The 19,898-nt window shown below is 39.2% G+C and overlaps 1 long non-coding RNA gene across 1 annotated transcript in view; it reads left to right on the forward strand.

Annotated features, from left to right (window-relative positions):
• LOC308554043 overlaps positions 1–15,985 on the forward strand; it is an 89,809-nt gene extending 73,824 nt beyond the window's left edge. Inside the window, exon 5 of the long non-coding RNA XR_013998330.1 lies at positions 14,557–15,985. This is a non-coding gene — a long non-coding RNA (uncharacterized lncRNA). The remainder of the gene's footprint in view (positions 1–14,556) is intronic.
• Positions 15,986–19,898: the final 3,913 nt, after the last annotated feature.

The following is a 19,898-nucleotide window of genomic DNA, read 5'->3' on the forward strand; positions in this document are numbered from 1 at the left end:
ACTGGAGGCAATGGGAGGGAAAAGATGAATTAAATTGTGAAGAGCTACCCACTGAAGGAGCAACTACCTAGGAAGAAAAAAGTTAAAGGTGGGGATTATTAGAAAGGAGTATAAAGGGAAAGGGAAGAAGCAATAAATTCAGATATGGGAAAATACCTGAAATACCCTGAACCACATTGCTACTCATTCAGAAAATATTGAGGCTGTTTTGTCCTTTGTCAGGCATGGGGAAACCAGCTGATCCACTGTGAGATAATCCAGCATGGGTAGCGAGTCACGTTGCTATGGAGACAGTAGTCAGAGAGGCAGAGGAACAGAAGAGATCTCAAAGGTTATTTAATAATCATCTGTCTCTGTCCTCTTACCTTCAAATCTATGTTCTGTGTATATTTCTAGTCCAGCAATTTACATACCAACACCCAAAGAAATACCACGTGGATTACACCTGAATTCTTTATATAAAAAAACTCATTATCATCTCTCCAAAAATCTTTGTCACCCCCGCCTTTTCTACCTTGATTAATGGTGCTGATTCTCTTAAACTTTAGGCTAGAAAAGTTCTCTCCACCTTTTATTTCTTCTCTCTCACAATTTGGCATCCAATTAATTTTCTCTTCAGTAACTTCCATTCATCTTCTTTTTCTCTTTCACCGCAACTGTCTTAGTCCAGGCCCTCATTTGTCTAGAATTTCAGAGCTGGAAGAGACTTCATGTTACAGAGGCTCAGAGTGGTTAAGTGACTTGCACAAATTCACACAGGCAGTTGGGCTAGTCAGACCAATAAGCTGAATTCATGGGTCAATCAATTTTTCTTTTAATTCCTGATACTTAAGGTGCATAAAGATACCCACATGGCAAAACTGAGCAGGTGGACCTCAAGGCAAGCTCAGCACGTGTCTCCAAGGGTATGCTTGTGACTTTAACATTTGTCTCTCAGCAAACAACTGCCAAATCTATCTTCCATCCTAAATCTTTTCCTAAAAGTTTCACATTTCCTATAGCCTGCTGGACATCTTTAATCAAATGTCCTGCCAACACTTAAAACTCAATGTGTCTAAATGGAAACTCATTTTTCTCCTCCCCACTCAGAAAGGAGACTGAAACAATTAATTAAGAATTGGGATCTAGATTTTAACCTCCTCTCTGCTATTTACTAAATTAAGCCCATGAAGCCTCTGTTTCTTAGCTATTAAATAGAAATAACAGCAGGTCTTACTTAACAGAACTATTGGGAGAAGTAAGAGACATAATAATTATATTAAGCACTTAGCATAGTATCCATTATGCAATAATTGCTCGATAATATTAGGAAAATCTCCCAAAGAATTTTCAACTCTTCTTTCTTCCTCCCAAATCCAGTCAGCTGCTGAGTCCTGCCAACTCTACCTGTGTGTGTGGTGTCACTGCAACCAGCCACTCCTCCATCCTTATTGCCAGACAGAGAGAACCTTTGCTGATAATTTATGGATCTATAAGTAATCATACCTCGACTGCCACAAAAATAACTTCCTTCTCCACCCAGTTTTCCCCTCCCCACCTCTAGGTAGCTCTGGAAAGGCCTGTGTGGCTCCGGTGCAAGTCATATGGGCTGTATTCCATTTGAATGGCTCACCATGGAGCACAGTAATGTCTCTGCACGTGGTTAAATGAGTCAGGTCAACTTTTCCTCGATTTTTTTCCATTGCAGCCTAACATTTGCATTTAATTTGCTGTTTTATTTAACACAAACTCTTGTTTTCAGTCCAAAATAAATAAAAAGGAATATCAGCAGGGAAAAACCAGTTAGCCAAACCTGCTTTGCTTTGGCCAACCTCACATTATATGTCAACGATTTCATGATAGTTTGTGTACTTACAGGGAAGCTGCCAGTGTCTGAGACATAAAGCATTCAGAAAATTGTCCAGACAGTGGGGTCACAGTATCTTAAAGCCCTGTGACTCAGTTTTCCACAAATGTGCTAATAGGGGAAATGGTCATGGATCAGCAACCGTGCCCTTTTACTGGCAGCACAGACACTGCTGATGTGAACAATTTCAAATTGCAAGCAGTTTCCCCAGTGAAAACAATGTGAGCAGAATCACAGCATTAAACAGCTGGCAAGGAATTCTAGAGATAACTTAATCTACCCTTTGTTTTGGACACAATCCTGCTTTAGACTATTTTAAACAGATAAAAAGCCATGCTATTTTAATGGGTCTTCGTCAGTAACCGTCTTCAAAAATCCCTGCCCTCCAAATTAGGGAGTAATTCATTCTGTCTGGAGCAGACAGTATGCCTAACCAAGAGCCTTTGCCCATTTTCTCCTATCTGGTAAAGAACCCATTTGAGGGGGTTGCCATCTTTTTCCTGTGTGTCTCAGGATTAAATTCTGATCAGTCTGAACTTTCCAGTAATTGGTTTGGCAGGTGACCCAGTTCTGCACAATAAAATGTAATGAGAGGTCAGCTAGAGGGAGCTTCTGGGAAAGATTGTAAAAGAAGAGTCACAAAACAAAAAACAAAACAAAACAAAAACAGTCCTTATTTTTGGCTGGACATGATATTGGAGCTGTGGGAGTTCCCTTGCATTCATGAAGGGAGCCAGCCAAGGACAAGGCAGTATAGTTAGTAATGATGGAAGATCAGAGATATGAAAAGAATCTGGATCTGTGTTAATATCACTGAGCTATTGAATCAACCAACCTGGAACCAACCTGCCCCAAGATTTCTTGTTCTATGATGTAGTAAATATTCCTTATTGTTTATATTAGTAATTATAAATTGGTGGCTCTTTGTCCAGAATTTTGCTGGAGACTGGTATTTAAGTCTCCATATCCAGATAAAAGTCATTCCAGAGTATGGAACAATATTTATTTGCCAGCATCTGGAAAGAGAAATAATAAACAGTAGGAACTTCTTTGGATTCTGTAAGATCAAGTGTGCTAAGCCAAAATTATTTCTGTTTTATAAAATTAGTAAATTACAGATCAGAGAAAGTCATGAACATCAAGTATCTGATTTCAGAAAACATCAGAATAAATTGCTTATAATATTTTGGTCAACAAGATGAGAAAATATTGGGGAGAAGATACAGATATTGAAGAAAGACAAGATGCTACAGAATGACAAGGCTGGTTGGTTGGCAGGTCATGGCATTGTAAAGGTACTATGTACAAGCAGGGAGTCAGCATGAAAGATGTCGACCAGTGTCCAGTATGAATGGTGGAACATACTAAAAGATGGACAGTGTATTGGGAATCGGGTCCAAATTATAATTGGAAACACAGGCAGATAAGGGTTGGCACCAAGAAAAGTTGATAGGTTATAGGCTTTCATTTTTGTATTAGAGTTTAATGGGGGAGAAATCCTTGTATGGGGACTTAGGGGAAATAGATGAAAAGACCACAAGTTTAACTACTTTTTAAATGGAAGCACTCCAATCATAGGATAACAGGGATTAAAAAGCAGATCGTTCTCATACAGCTCAACAAGAGGAAGACAAACAATACAATTAAAAGATGGGCAAAGGACCTGAACAGACACTTCTCCAAAGAGGACATACAAATGGCCAAGAGACATATGAAAATATGCTCAACGTCGCTAATCAGAGAGATGCAAATTAAAACCACAATGAGGTATCACCTCACATCTGTCAGAATGGCTGCCATCAACAAATCAACAAACGACATGTGCTGGCGAGGGTGTGGAGAACGGGGAACCCTAGTACACTGGTGGTGAGAATGCAGACCGGTGCAGCCACTGTGGGAAACAATATAGAGATGCCTCAAAATATTAAAAGTGGAGCTGCCTTTTGACCCATTGATCCCACTTCTAGAAATATATCCTAAGAATCCTGAAACAGTAATCAGAAAGAATATATGCACCTTTATGTTCATAGCAGCACAATTTAAATAGCTAAGATCTGGAAACAGCCCAAGTGCCCATCAGTAGATGAGTGGATAAAAAAGCTGTGGGACATTTACACCATGGAATACTACGCAGCTGTAAAGAAGAAGGATCTCATACCCTTTGGGACAGTATGGAGGGACCTGGAGAATATTATGCTAACCAAAATAAGCCAGGGAGAGAAAGAAAAATGTCACATGATCTCACTTATATGTGGAATCTAAAGAACTTAATAAACTGATGAACAAAATAGATTCAGTGATATAGAAGCATGGAACAGACTGAGGAATCTCAGAGGGAAGGTGCAGGTGGGTGTGTGGGGAGAAATTAACCAAATAATTTATATGCATATATGCATTACCCATGGACACAGACAATAGTGTGGTGGAGGCCTGGGGCCAGGAGTGGGTGCAGGGTAGAAGGGGTCATTGGGGGAAAAAGGGAACATTTATAATATTTTGAACAATGAAATAATTAATTAATTAATTTAAAAATCTCTTAATTATGTGCCTGAGACCTTTGTCCATGACCCTGACCTATTCAAATATTTTTATTATGAACTTGAATGAAAACAAAGGTCTGAAAATCAAATATGTGGATCACAGAAAGTTGGAAAAAAGTACTAATGTGTCAGATCAATAATAAAAAAGTTGAGTGTAGTTAAATCTGGATGTGGTTAGCAGCTCCTAGTGGCATTTTCCAACTTCACAATAAAATACTTATGAAGACAAAAAAACCTTGAACTCATAATATGGTATGCTGGGACTATATACAAAGACTAGCTCTATTGTGAGTACCTCGGAGAAATTTCTGTGAATTACAAGGCCAAGAGAAAATAATTGAAGAAAGTAAGTGGTAAATCTCATGTGCTCATGTGGGGAGCCAACCTGCTGGGAAGGGTGTGTCCCTCTTCTATGTTTTGGCTCTGGATCAGAAGCCCCAGATCAACTCCAGCCCGAAACATAGACCACTGCACATCTTTTGCTGTGTGTGTGTGTGTGTGTGTGTGTGTGTGAGAATTAGAGTTCTAACTTTCATCCTTTCCACATCGCAAGCCAGTTTTCTCCACACCATTTACCAAATAACTGATCTTCTCCCTACTAAGTTTTTTGTTGTTTTTTTTAAAATATATCTTTATTGATTTCAGAGAGAGGAAAGGAGAGGGAGAGAGAGAGACAAAAACATCAATGATGAGAGAGGCATTGATCGAGCCTGCAACCTGGGCATGTGCCCTGACCAGGAATCGAACCCTGATCACCTGGATCCCAGGTCGACGCTCAACCGCTGAGCCACGCCTGGCTGGGCCCTACTAAGTTTTAATGACACCTCTTTCATAAATCAGATCCTGAAGTCTGTTTCTGGACTCTAGTCATTCCGTTGTTCTATTGTGTAACTACTGAATTACTCTTTTTTAATTACCTTGGTTTCATAATATGTCTTAATATGGTAGGGGAATTCCCATTCCCCCTACTTTGTTCTTTTTTTTCCTAAAAAACAAAAACAAGAAAATAAACACTTTTTATCATGTAAATTAAACAAATACTCCCTTACCCCCAAGTTTTACTGGAATTTTGGTAGGAATTGTGTTAATATGAAATCACAGATTGCTTTGGAGAAAATGAGAATCTTTGCAATTGTTAGGTTTTTCCACATGAGCATGCTTTATTTTTCCATTTATTATTTAACTGCTTCAGTACTATGCTACCCAAAAGTGTGGTCCAGGGACCAGCTAGCTCCATGAGCCTCGCTTGGAAGGTTTTGAAGTGCCCACTCTTAGGCACCGCCCCCAAACTACTGAATAAGAATCTGCTTTTTAAACAAGATCCCCAGGTGATCTGTATGTACATCAAAGTTGGAAAAATACCACTTTAGTAGAATTTTAAAGATTTCTCTGAGACTTTATGCATATTTGTTAGATTAATTCCTAGGTTAGTACAGTTGCCCCTCAGTATCCATGGGGGATTAGTTTCAGGATGCCACTCAGGTAGTAAAATCCAAGGATGCTCAAGTCCCTTCTATAAAATGGAGTAGCATTTGCATATAACCTATGTACATACTCTTGTATACTTTAAATCATCTCTAGATATAATACCTAATACAATGTAAATGCTATGTAAATACTTGTTATTCGGTATGGTTTAGGGAATAATTACAAGAAAAAACAAGCCTTTATATGTCTAGTACAGAAGCAACCATCATAGGCCTCACTACATACATAGTACACATCAGCCACAATGTAATTTTTTTGGAATATTTTTGATCCAAAGTTGGTTTAGGCTGACTCTACAGTCAGAAAGGAATCCAGACCCTTTGCTGAACTTAATTAACAATTCTAAATAGTTTTCTTATCAAATCTCTTTTAAGTTTTCTGTGAATATTTATATCATCTATAAAAAATGACAGCTGAGCCTCTTGACTCTCTTCCCTTCCCATCTTTATACTTTCTTTCTCTTGATTTATTTTATTGGCCAAGACTTCCAGTATCGCATGAGAAGTAAGGGGGAGAAAAGACATCCTGATTTTATTTTCAACCTTAAAGAAAATGCTTCTAATATTTCTTTAATAAGTATTAAGTTTGCTGCTGAGTTTTAGTGAATATACTTATCAGGTTATGAAACTTTTTCAAACATTCACAATTGATTTAAACATAATTTTCTGCATATAGAAGGGAAAATCATATGATTTTTGTTCTTTGGTCCATTAACATGAATAAAGAATGTAGCTTTTTATGTTAATTAAATTATAGGAGTAAAAGTGCAGCTGAACTTAATTTTGCTGAAAAAGTAATTCATTCTTATTCTCTGCCTTTTAATCAAAAGAACGTAGGCCAAGGCAGACACATAAAACTTCTCAGGGGGATAAATTGCTCTTGTTTGTGACCTTTACAAATATTTGGAATAAAGGAATGAATACAATTGTTGCTTTTTCCCATGTTGTTCAGTTTAATAACCTAGATGAACTTGGAAACTGATCTACAGAGATGAATGTCCTTCCCATCTCTCACACTCAGCTATTTCCATGGCATGACAGGGTGGTTACCTGTAGTTGTGGTCAAGTCCTCCTTGTTCTTTGAATCAAAAGATGATGCTCTTAACTTCAATTACCGTCACTGTAGCACAGAAGGCCCAGGCACAACCATTTAATATACTGCCCCTATAAGATCTTGTCTCTACAGCCAAAACTTCTGATTAATAAAGCCTAGTGTGGTTTGTGCATGGAGTGGACTGAGGTTTCCAGTCCAAAACCACCCCATTGCTGATGTGGAACATGCCAGGCCAGGATTGTCTGTTCTCTTGATGCCAAACAGCTGCGAAAGGCCCTTGGAAGTCAGGCACCTGTGGAATCTTCTCTGTTGACTGATTATAACTCCTCTGTTCTCAGTTTATGAGTGTCTACTTTGAGCAGGGGTTCTTTCAAGAATCCACTGGAAGCTGCTTCCAGAAAAAAAAGAAAAAAGAAAAGAAAAGAAAAGCAGCACATTATTTCTAGAAGTTCACAGCCCTGGTTTAAAAGCCACGGTCTGAGTAGGGGTCTGTGGGCTATAGGTTAAAACCCCTGAGAGAGAGCCAGAATGAAAAAAAGGCTGGAAGCACCACACTGTGGTTGACTTTCAGTTTTAGTAGAGCCACTCAAAGGATGTGCTTACGTTCTTGAAAGTTCCAGTTTTTTAGGTGAATAGTTCAGGTAACAAACAGCTAAACTGAGCAGCAGCTTGTCAGGAATTTTGTGCAGAGTTGCACAAGATCTTATCAGGCCTCCAGGCCCTTAAAGAAATTGTGCTAGCACAGCCTAAAATATCCATAACCTTTTGCAGATTTACTTTTGTACAAGCATCTAGAAAAAAGTGATCATGAAATACTCCTAGAAGACTGAACAAGGACTGAACAGAGCTTTCCCAGAACTGGACATTGATTTTAACACCAGTTCCTGGTCATTCGTTACATCCTGGGATACAGACATATTCATTCATCTCCTCACTCATCCAGTCATTCATTTACCAAATACTTAATTGATATCATCATATATCCAACTAGGCCTATTAATGATGAATTTTCATCTTTTTTGCCAAAAAACATATAATAAAAAATATTCTTTGGGGTAAAGAAAAGCTAGAAGAAAATGAATATTATTTTCATTTATCTGCCACAGCATGAGTCTTCTTTCAGAAGTGGACAGGAACTGCAGCAAAGAGAGGCATGGAAGGTCTGCAGTTCACCTTTTATGTCCGAGGTGAGGTGGTAGGAAGAATGAAATAACAGTGATGTAGTGATTTTACAATTTATCCTAATCTTAGATTTTAGATAACTGAACACTTGTATAAATTTTAGACGAAGCCAAGAAGCATACAAAGGGAGAAAGGCACATTTTTATACTTTTAGAGAAATGATAGGAGTGCCAAAACATACGCCCTCAATTAGATTTTCATAAATCAAATTACACTTTAATCAAATCCATTTGTTGTTTCAAAGACTGAAGTAATTAAAACCATTGACTGGGATATCCTATTATTAATAACATAATGATTTATACTTTTAATTAACTTCAGAACATGTGGTTATCCTATTTGGGCTCTGAAGACTTTCCCCACCTGGGATCCAGAATAAAAGCACTACTAGAAACCACCATTGATTACATTACAGAAAATCCCAGCAAGGTACAAATCCGACCCTTACTTTGACTTAATCTTGCTTTGTTTGTTTGTTTGTTTTAAAATTAACACTACATATAATTTTTTTATTGTTTTCCTTTTTATTGAATTTATGGGGATGGCACTGGTTAACAAAATCATACAGGTTTCAGGTACACAATTCTACAACACATCATCTGTACATTGTATTGTGTGTTCACCACGCTAAGTTAAGTCTCCCCCCAAAACACTATTCGAAAGAACATAAGCACCCCTATGTTCACTGCAGCATTATTTACAATATCCAAGATTTGGAAGAAGCCCAAGTGTCTGTTAGTAGGTGAGTGGATGACAAAGCTGTGGCACATTACACAATGGAATACTACTCAGCAGTAAAACTAAATATAGTTTTTGAATTAAGATTAACTTTTTTTTTTCTTTTCATTTAGAAAGCTATTAGTAACAGCTTTTTCAGAGTTAAAGTATGAAGGAATCTGGGAAAGGATGGACTTTTTTCTCATGCTCTGGAATCTTTAAAAGTGTAAAAATGAGATAGTAGAGCCCCAATTAAGGTATTCATTGCTAAAACGTAATACTGTTTTTGTTGAATTTCTGCAACCATAAAAAGTACTGACAAAAATCGTTTTTATATAAAAAAATAAAAGTGTAGATTAGAAGTGACATGTAGATTACAACAATACAACACAGTATTTCCTGGACCTACTTTGTCCAATAATGTAGCCAGTACTATATGTGGCTATTGAATGCTTAAAAGGCAGTGTCAGGAAGGAAAAAATTTTCCTCTACCCTCTTCCATTCAGTAACTGGGGTCCTGCAAAATAAACTAACAAAAGATAGATTAACAGGAGAAAAGGTACAAAATTTTTATTTCTATTTATGTACACAGGAGTTCACAAAAAAGGAAGTGAAACTGAAAAATAACAGTTAGAATCCAGGGTTTATATACCATTTTAACAAGGTATATGAAGGAAAAGGGTTTAGACTTCAAAGGATGGTGAATCATCGGCCATGACTAGGAAATACATGGGGAAACTGATAGAAGAAAAGGGTTGTCTTAGTGAGGCCCGTTGATGCAAATTCATGAGTCTCCAATGATGAGCTGCTCTGCCCTTCCTGGTACAGGGAGGGGGCATCTTCACAGTGGGAACTGTGTGCCCTCTTTTTAGGCAGATACAGGAAGGGCAGAGAATTCCCACATCTGTTGATTCTCAATGATCTTCGGTTCAAAAATAACCCATATGCCAAAGTGGCATATTTTGGGATGGCATATCCTGAATTTGAGATGTACTGTTATTATAAAATACACACCTGATTTTGAAGACTTAGCATGAATAAAAAAGAGTGTAAAATATCTCCTTGCTAATTTTTATATTGATTATGTGCTGAAATTATAATATTTTTGATATACTGGACTAAATGAAATGTATTATTAGATCAATTTCATCTGTTTCTATCTACAGTACTTTTTTTCCCCCTATGTATCTACTACAACATTTAAAATGACATGTGGCTTACATTATATTACTATAAGACTGTTGCTGTCCAGGACATTAAGTAATGACTCAAGTTGAGGGTGAATTCAGTTTTTAATGGAGTGGACTTCATTGCCAGGTGGACAGCAGATGTAAGCTAATTTACTAGAATGACAGCAATTTAAACTCAAAAGTGATTTAAACAATAGGAAGACCTCCACAGTGGAAAGCATTCTTGTTGTGTTTGTTATTTTAAACTTTCAATGATTGATGGGTAGCCTATTTGAGGTGACACTTTTCATGTCCACTTCAAAGACAGCCCTCAGTTCTTTAGAATGTAATACAAGGACAGCAAATCCTGAGTTGAATGGTAGGGATGAGATCAAGTTAAACAGAAGGAGGATGTGATGAAATGAAGTGTTAACTTAAGAGCATTCCCTGGTGGCCAACATTCATAGAGAGCATGTGACCATTTTTGCAAACAGAATGTAGCAAACATTATCTTCCAGGTCACATCAACATGACATAGAGTGAGTGTGCAAGATAATAGTAATTAAAAGAAAAACTATAATTTCACACCAGCCCCCATCAGCTGATTCTGGAACTTTTCTGAGTCTTTCTTGATTGCTCAAGATGACCATGAGGGTGGCTCTGAGTGAGAGAGGTCTTTCTGTCCCCTATTTTCTCTTGGATCCTCCATCCTGAAATAGCTTTCAATCATTTCCAGGGCTTTTTGGAACCAGAGACCATCACACCTATGACCTGCCAGTTCTGCACTTGCTTTCATGACATTAGTGGTTCTTATGTCAATCTTCACAGTACTGGTTTCAAAAAACCATGCTGGTCTCTGTGCCCAGGGCCAGCTGTCCTGAGTCTCTGCAACATCTTGTCCCTCTCCATAGGAAACCAGGATATTCTGAGCTTCTTTCCTTCCCTTTTTCCTGCAGGAAAGGTTGACCTTGGGCTTGACTAGCTTGGGCCTGGGCAGCAGACCTGATCCCACTCTCAGCCTTTGTCCATCTTGTGCTTGTGTTTGTTGAATTTTACCTGACAATGTTGACTTTTACCTGAAGGTTAAGAAAGACCCTCATCCTTTTGAGTCCTGGAAAGCGGCTCACCACCAAAAACTGCCCCTCCCCATATGACTTACACAAGACTCATGCATCTTGCTTACCTATGAGAAGGTCAGACCCACTCTTCAAAGTCCCATTCTTTGTCTCATAAATGATTAATTGAACTTCTTGTCCCCGCCAATCAGTCAGAACAAAGTGTTTGTCAACTAAACTTTGGTTACACTTCTCTCTTTGCACCAGTTCCATGAACTTTGGCCCACTCTCAGCAGGAGCCAGCATGCTACCCCTCCTTGAAGGTCCCTCCTTAAAATAGGCTAAGCTCAAGGTGGAACATTCTCTGATCAGTTCTCCCACCACGCTACTCTTGCCTTCCACTTCCCCACACCCAGTTCTTGTTTACTCTTCTCCCTATAAAAGAAAAACACTTTCTGACTAACTCTTGAGATACTTGCAGACCTGGTTGTCAGAGCTTTCTCTCTATTGCAATAGGCCGTTTCTTCCCCCTTGCAATAATCCTTTGGAATTATCCCCTTCTCAGTAAATCTGCATTTGTTTTTCACTTGACAGTTTTTACAGGCAAAGGAAGGAGACCTCAGAGGGGTTCCAGCCCTGAGTTTCACTCCCTTCAGAAATCCATGTTTACTTGACTTTGTTCACCTCATACTAAGTTGAATCACCGTCATGTGATCTTTTAGAAAAGGATTTTGCTATGTTGGCATACATTCAAAGGGCTTCATAGATGTAACCCATCCACAGCTTGTGTCAGTATCTAAGAATGGTGTAGTCAGGAAATCTTGAGCTCTGAGCAGCACGTGTCTGGCTGTCACCTGCCACAGCTGTGCAGCTCTGCTGACGTAGTTTTCTAGACCCTTATTTTCACTCCTTGCCAAATAGCAGTTTGTGGGATGGGTTTAGCTCCAGATTTTCTTTATTTGGTCCACGCAATATTGAAAACAATTCTTTTCACTAGTTACCACTATTTTTTTTTTAATCAGAAGACTGCATATAAATGTTCAAGCTTATCTTAAAAAATAGGGCCTGGGAACACTGTTTGTATCTCCCCCCCCGCCCCCCCATAGGGCAACTAGTCCTCATAACCCTTGCCTCTGTTCACTTATATTACTTGTCTGGCCCATGGCCTTTAATGTTAACCTTGATAATGGCCTGGAGCTAACAATTGAGTTGTTTTGAGGTCAAAAATAAGATAAGGTGTAAAGTGGCTCCCAGTAAGTCCTTGATAATTGTCCCTCTCCCTCCTTGCTTGCTGGGCATTAAGGCTTGTGAACTTACATCGACTATTAATCATTTAATAGATTTTGTACTTTGACTACATGGCTAATGGTTAAAAATAACAATGAGAGAAAGGTTAGAAGTGCATCTGAGATGAAGCAAGTCCTTAGGGGAAAAGAAGCTGACTTCGCAATCTCGAAAATTCATTTGAAAGATAAACACTTTCTTTTTAAGATTAAAATCTTAGACCGCAGTTGTGTCTTCCAAATGAATTATTTAATCAATGAGATAGTTCTTTGCAAAATAAATGTTTTTCCTACACTGTTCTAAAAAAATCTGATTCTATTGATTTTTACAGTTAAATTGAGGGAGGTGGCTGATTGTTTTTGCAAATTCATTCCTTGCCCTTTATTAATTTGGTTTAAAGTTTAGCCATTGAACATTAAAGTGACTAATCCACCTTGAACTTACAAAAGCAAGGACGGGCACCAATTGAAAGCATGATACAAAGTAGGCAAAAGTAGGCTTACGGTTGTGAATATGCAAAACACGGAGTTTATTCTTGTATTAGTATTTATGAATTATTGTATTATTTATTTGTATTATAACTGTAAACCTATTTTTGCCCACCCCTGTATAAGCTGTGTCACAGCTCTCATGGATTTTTGAGTCTAACTTCTCCTCGAAAAATCGTACACATCTGATCACTGGAATACATAGGATTAGGAATCTCTGCCTTGAGGTTGGCTCTAGACCATCAAAGCTGCCTCAACTGTTGCTTTTCCTAGAGGGCTCACAGTTTTTTACAAAAATTCCCTTGCAGGTTCCATTTCCTCTCCTGAAGACATCTTTGCAGATACAAATCTGAAGAGGCTTCTCCTCCCTACCAGGCTCTTTTATGGTTTCCACTAAGCTGACTGTGACCAACTAGTATTTCAAACCTCTCAGGCAGCTTTACCTCCCCCCCAATTCCTTGCTGAACACTGAAGCCCTGGGTCAGTTTCAAGAATGATGTGCTCAATTAGCTGTCAGAAGAGTCCTCCCCCATTTACTAAGTCTATAGGTTTCACACCCAGGCCTTAAAGTCCCCCTTGCCCAGAAGGAAGTGCAGGGCAGAATGTGGCAGAGGCCTGCCAGCAACTTCTCCTGCCTTAGGTTTGCCTTTCTCAATACAGTATTCTCTACTTCTAGAAGCTTCTAGTAGCCTTGCATTTGAAAAATGACATCACTTCTTTTCCTCAAGGGGAGGTTTTTGAATGCTTCTGGCATTTTCACAGGTTGCATTTTTATTGTCTTAAATTTCGGTATTGAAACAAAATGTGGCCAGTTTAAATGTTTCCTTGGCTGTCAAACTGCTTCCCTGCTTGCTTTGTAAAACACTTGCCAGGACCCAGTGAAAGTTCAGGCACTTCGTTTTTTGAAGTGAACTAGCACCCTCTATAGGCCAACCTTGTTATGAGTCTGAGAAAGTGCACTTCACGTGGAGTGTTAAATCTCTAATGCCAGCGCCTAAGGCAAAAAACACATTTGTCAAAATAATCCGTGAAAATCCCTGAAATTATCAGGCAAAAGAAAAGCCAAGAATTAGTTGCTTTTGTTTCTCTTTTGATTTGGAAGCTGCCTCCGTCTGTCTGGAGTGATGGAACTTCAGTAAGGGAAGGAAGATTAGGTTAAACAAAGACTAGTCTCTTCCCCACCCCTCTTTTTGTTTCTTCTCCCGCCCCCTTCCTTTGAGGCTGGTGTTCTTCAATTCCCATACAGTATATTCAGTCAGCAACATTTGTTGCCTGTCTACTAGGTGCCAACCACCCTTACAGGTTCTAACGCAGAGATACCCCTGCTTTCATGCAGCTTATATTCTAATGAGGCAATAAAGATTAACATCAAGATTTGGAAGAAATTCTTCTTTCTAGAGAGTGGTAAGTACTCTGAGAATTACAAAACAGAAGAGTGGCCTAGAGAGTGATGGGGGCAGTGGGGAAACCTGTTTTAAATAGAGTAGTCATGGAGGGCCTCCAGCAGGAGGTGACCCTGAGTAGAGATTTGGATGTGGAGGCAGCTATATAAGCTTGATGACTTACAAACTACAGAGAGTTAATAAAATTGTTCCTCAGACACATGGCTTGCATCTCTGAACTCAGAAGTTTGAGTTTATGAAATTTCTTCTGGTCTGTTGTATAGCTTTGCATTTAGCTTAACACATTGTTGGTAACCTTAAATAGATTCTTCTTCTTTATTTTAAATCCTAGGATGAAGTTCATAATTCTGAGCCGTTCTTATCTGCAGGAAGTTAGGGATGGGAGTTAAGGAACAAGATGGACATGCTGTTTCAGGTCAAACTTTGAGGTGAAACAAGAAAGTCTTCCTTCTACAGCCACTCGGCTCCTATCCTGGGAGCACTTGCTCAAGATAATGTCCTGCCTTTGCCATTCTTTGAGGAGGATCTTCTAGGACAGGGTAACAACGCTGTTCTGACCCTGAAGAACCCAGGAAATAGGAGTAGCAACCTACTGATGGTGATCATTGGCAGATGTGTTCCAAGTTGCATTTCTCCAGCAGTGATGAATCCAACTCCCAGCAGAGTGAGAATGAAGACCCAGTCCCAAGGAGAAAAGTGGCAAAAAAGAAGAGAAAGTGCTTGAGAGGGGAGGTGGAAGTGAAACCATCAGACTGAGCATCAAGCCTAAAAGGAGCTAGGGTACTATTTTATTCATTCATCCAAACATCTATTGGACACTTGCAACATACCAAGCACTGCGATAGGCTCTGGGGATATTACAGTAAACAAGACCAAGTCCTGAACTCAAGGTTCAGAGATAGTTCATGCAAAACACTGTCAAGTCCATCAAGAGGTCTTCTGCGATGCTGCAGTCCTCAACCCTATATTCCCCGCCCACAAGGCTGCTGTTAGGCTGCCTGGGCTCTTTTAGTTTGGGATATACCCTAATTGAGACACCACTTCATGTTACCTTCTTCTTCTACCAAACATTGGCAGACAGAGAGGGCAGTGTAATGTTTGACTGCACAGGCTTTGAAATCCAAAGGTCTTTGTTTCAAGTTCTGACTGTTGCTTACTGGACACCTGACTCAAAACTTTGTTCTCATTTTATCAATGGTGATTAAATACTACTTCAAAGAGTTTCCATGCAGACTAAATGAGACCACTTTGTACAGCGCTGAGTCAACTATCTGGCACAGAGTGAGGATGGTGGGCTGAAAAATGACCCCAAAGATATTGAGGTTCGAATCCCTGGGACTTGTGGATGTTACATTATATGGCAAAAGCATTTTGCAGATGTTATTAAATTAAGGACATTGAGATGGGGAGATTATCCTGGATGCTCTAGGTGGGTTCCAAATGTAATCACAGCTTCCTTATATGAGGGAGACAGAGGGAGATTTGACTACAGAAGAGTTAGACAGAAGGCATTGTGATGACCGAGGCAGAGAGAGATTTAAAGATAATATGCTGATAACTTTGAAGGTGGGGGAAGCGGCCATAAGCCAAGGAGTGCAAGGCATACAGCTATAGAAGCTGGAAAACGCCTGGAAATAGATTCTCCCCTAGAGCCTCCAAAAGAAACCAGCCCTGGCAGCATCCTGACTTCAGCACAATACAATTGATTCAGACTTCTGGCCTCCAAAATGAAACAAAATAAATTTCTGTTTATTTAAGCCACTAAATTTGTGGTAATTTGTTATAGCAGCAATAAGAAAATAATACAGTGAATAGTCAATAAATAGTAGGTATTTAATAAATGCCTACAGAAGGCAAACATGGCACAGTGAAAACTTTACTAACTACAGTGTTTGAGAACTTACTACAGTCTATGTTATAAGTACTCTATTCTAAGTGCTCTACATTAATTAAGTCACTTAATCCTCAGAACAACCCTGGATTAGGTACTATTATTATCCCCACCCCATTTTTAAGTCCAGCGTATCAAATTTTTCCTCTCTGAGGCGTTTTCATGTCATATATAAAAACTCTTTATCTAACCTAACAAGCATTTTATGCTGTTTTCCTCCAGACATGTTATAGTTTTACATTTTACATTAAAATTTATTATCCATTTTGAGATAATTTGGGCATAAAGTGTGAGACAAGCATCAAGGTTTGTTTTTTGTCATGTGGAAGTTGTTATACATATAAACACCATTTGTTTAAAAGACGACTCCTCCACTGCATTGTCTCCAAGCTTTGGAATTAATAACCAGTTGACTATATTGGTGTGGTCTACTTCTGAACACCTGTTGTGTTGCATTGCTTTTAGCATTTCATTGTTACCACACTGTCTTCAATATTGTGTCTCTATAGTCAGTTTTGAAATCAGATAGGATGAATCCTCCAACACTTTTTTCCCCAAAATTGTCTTGGCTATTCCAGTTCCTTTGCCTTCCATATAAGTACTAGAATCTGTTGATATCTACAAAATAATTTCCTTGGAGATTTTGATTGGGATTGTGTTGTATTTATAGACCATCTTTTTTAACATATGAAGAAACTGAGGTATGGAGAAATTAAGTAATCTGCCCAAGATTACACTGCTACAACCTAGAGGGACCTGGGGTATGACCACAGGGAGTCTGGCCCCTTAATCTCCACGCCTAATTGCTCTGTTCACATGTTGTATGTTGAGCTACACCACAGGGATCCTATAAAAGAAAATTAAAATGTTGCCACTGCCCAGTCTTCACTCCAGTTAAAGACCTTGAAAGTGGCCAACTCAGGAAATCTTTTCAACTAGGGACCCCAAGGGTAATGATGGGGCAAGGGAGTTGGTGGCCTGGGTGAGGATGTTTGTCATTTTAGTGGGTGGTATTTTCAGATCCTCTGAGCTTACAGGTTTCTCTGCCCAGGCAGAGTGGATCCTGCTGCTCGCAGCAGCATGTCTAAGCAAGGGAATGGATTCGTTTTATGAACATTTGATGCTGTCTCTCTTTTCCATTCAGCACTTAGACTCAGGGTAATGAGCCTCTAGAGAGGAAATTCTGGTTAGATTTTTAATAAAAAGAGGTCTTGTGTTTAAGTAATTAGGCAGGAGACTGAAAGCGTCGTTTCCTCCTGGCTGATTGCTGCACAGAGTGATCTTCTGTGGGCAACCTGACACACCCGGCCAAATGGGGGCTGGTTGTGGAGGGTACACTGCTCCCTGCCTCTCCAAACCAGATTCCTCATGATACTGCTCGTCCTGTGACAATGGACCGAGGCAGTGTTTCAAAAAGAAGTCAGAGAGAAACACAGGCTAGTCGTGGGGGCACCTGGGGTAGGGTGGGAGAAATGAGAGTGAAAACATTAATTCTCGCATCCAATCGGCCTCTTCAAGGGCTTGCTACCACGTTTAGCGTTGCCCACTGTTGTCAGAAGACAAAATGATTGACTGATGCCCAAAGAGGAATGGCTTCTGGAAAGATGCTGTGACAGCACAATACTGGACACATGGCAGGTGATCAATAAATAGTTAATGAAGAAATAGCAAAAGCAATTGGGGTTAGAAATAGTATCTGAATTATGCCATGCCATGGGTTTCAATTCGTTAATGGTACTTTGAAATTGCCTTTTGAATTATGAAGTAAGGTCTGCGGTGGGTTGAAATTGTGCGTGACTGGAGGCAAAAGCTGCCCGTGAGGCCCCAAGAAGCTCTTCAAGGCCTTAACTATGTCTGTAGGGTTTTTATTTCTATCCTTGAAAACACATAGCTTGAGAGATTATTCTTTCTTGAGCTCCTGTCTTCCTTGATGACAACTAAATTCCAAATTACCCAACCTTCTGTACGAATCAATTTGGTAATTGATTGCTATTAATTAATTTAAAATTTATATTATGCAATAAATTATGGCATGGTATTTAATTACCTAGTCCATATATCTATATTTATATCTCTCTATCTGCAAGTGCTTGACTTTACTAAGGAGTGACTTGTTTTCCTGATTTGATGTTCTGGTTTTCTAGAGACCTTTTCATGAGTATATTTGGTCAATATTTGTTTTTTCCCCAGGCACTGAACTGAACTTAAAATTCTGGTTTTACATATTAAAAGCCTTGATTAGTATTTATAAGCAGACTATCTTAAATATAATTTTTGAATGTATGAGAAATATGAATAGTATTATAACCATGACAAATTGGCATATCTTCCCACAAGAGAACTAAACCTACATTAGTCATAACTGATTATCTCTTATAAACTAGAAAATAGAAGAGAGAAGAAAATATCCCTATGAAGCCATCTGGGGGTATCTTTATAAGTATTTTTTTTTTTTTATAATCCACCTAAAAATGGGGTTTCCAGATAAAATACAGGATACTTAGTTAAATTTGAATTTCAAATAATCAGCAAAAAAAAATTTTTTTGGTATAAGTATGTTCCACACAATATTTGAAACATATTAACACTAACCATTATTTTGTTGCTTATCTGAAATTTAAATTTAACTGGGCATCCTGTATTTGTATTTGCTAATCAGGCAACCCTGCTTTAAAACAACTCAGTTTACAATCCTCAAGGATCTTCTCATTTCAGTACCCGAAACAGCTGGATCTCTTGGCTAGAATGGCTTGTCCTCTGAGATCTGATCATCAGGTAGAAGCATCTGGGGCATGATCTGGGTCATAGACAGTTACATGTGGTGTTTGTGGCAGGGCTGTGAACTGGGTCTCCAATATCTGCTCTCTTCTAATTCTATATCAATAGAAGTTGTAGATGAGCACAGGGCTTCCCAGTTAGGGTCAGCACTTCCCAGTCTCTCTGGCAGCTAACTGGCTTTGTGACTAACTTCCAGTCAATGGAATGTGAATAGGTGTTGTGTGCCCCTTACAGATCTTATTAAAGGGCATTCCCCTGGGACTGGACTCAGTTTTTATAACTATGAAGATTTACTTACCCTTCCCCTCTAGGCCTTGCTGTCTACCCTGCTTCTGATATGCTGCATTCTGGTGGCTGTCACCTCCCTTTTCTCAGTGGTTCCTTCAGCCTCCCGGGCTCTTTTGCCTCCAACGCTGGGATGCATTTTTCACATCCAGGTCCAGATAGGCGAGGCTCCCTCAGTGGCTGCCTGAAGGGGCAGTAATATGACTCAGAAATGTGGGAGAGTAGTAACACCTCAAGGGATGAGCTTGACCAGAGACACAGAAATATCAGAAATTGCTGCCAGGTACCTTGCTCTGCACTCCTACCCCTGGCAGTGCTCTAACGCCTGGCCTACATTGTAGACACGCAGGAACTCAGCTGAACCACAGACCTAGGGAGTCAAATCTGCATTTTAACAGGGAGATTCATATGCACATTAACTTTGAAAAGACGCAGCTGTTCAACAAACAAAACCAGCACCTACACACATTATAGTCAAACTACTGAGAACCAAGGATAAAGAAAAATCTCTAAGGCAGCCAGAGAAAAGGGACTTTTTACAGCGGAGCACAGATGACTACATCAGTGTTCTTGTCAGAAGCTTCAGAAGTCAGAATAGAGTGACATTTTCCATGTACTGAAAAAACAAAACTATCAAAAATACCTTTCCAAAATAAATACTTTCACCAACAAACAAAAGCTGGGAAAATGAGTTATGAACAGTCCTGCATGCCTAGAAA

This window comes from Miniopterus schreibersii (genome assembly GCF_964146895.1).
Source record: "Miniopterus schreibersii genome assembly, chromosome: 2".
Taxonomy (NCBI): domain Eukaryota; kingdom Metazoa; phylum Chordata; class Mammalia; order Chiroptera; family Miniopteridae; genus Miniopterus; species Miniopterus schreibersii.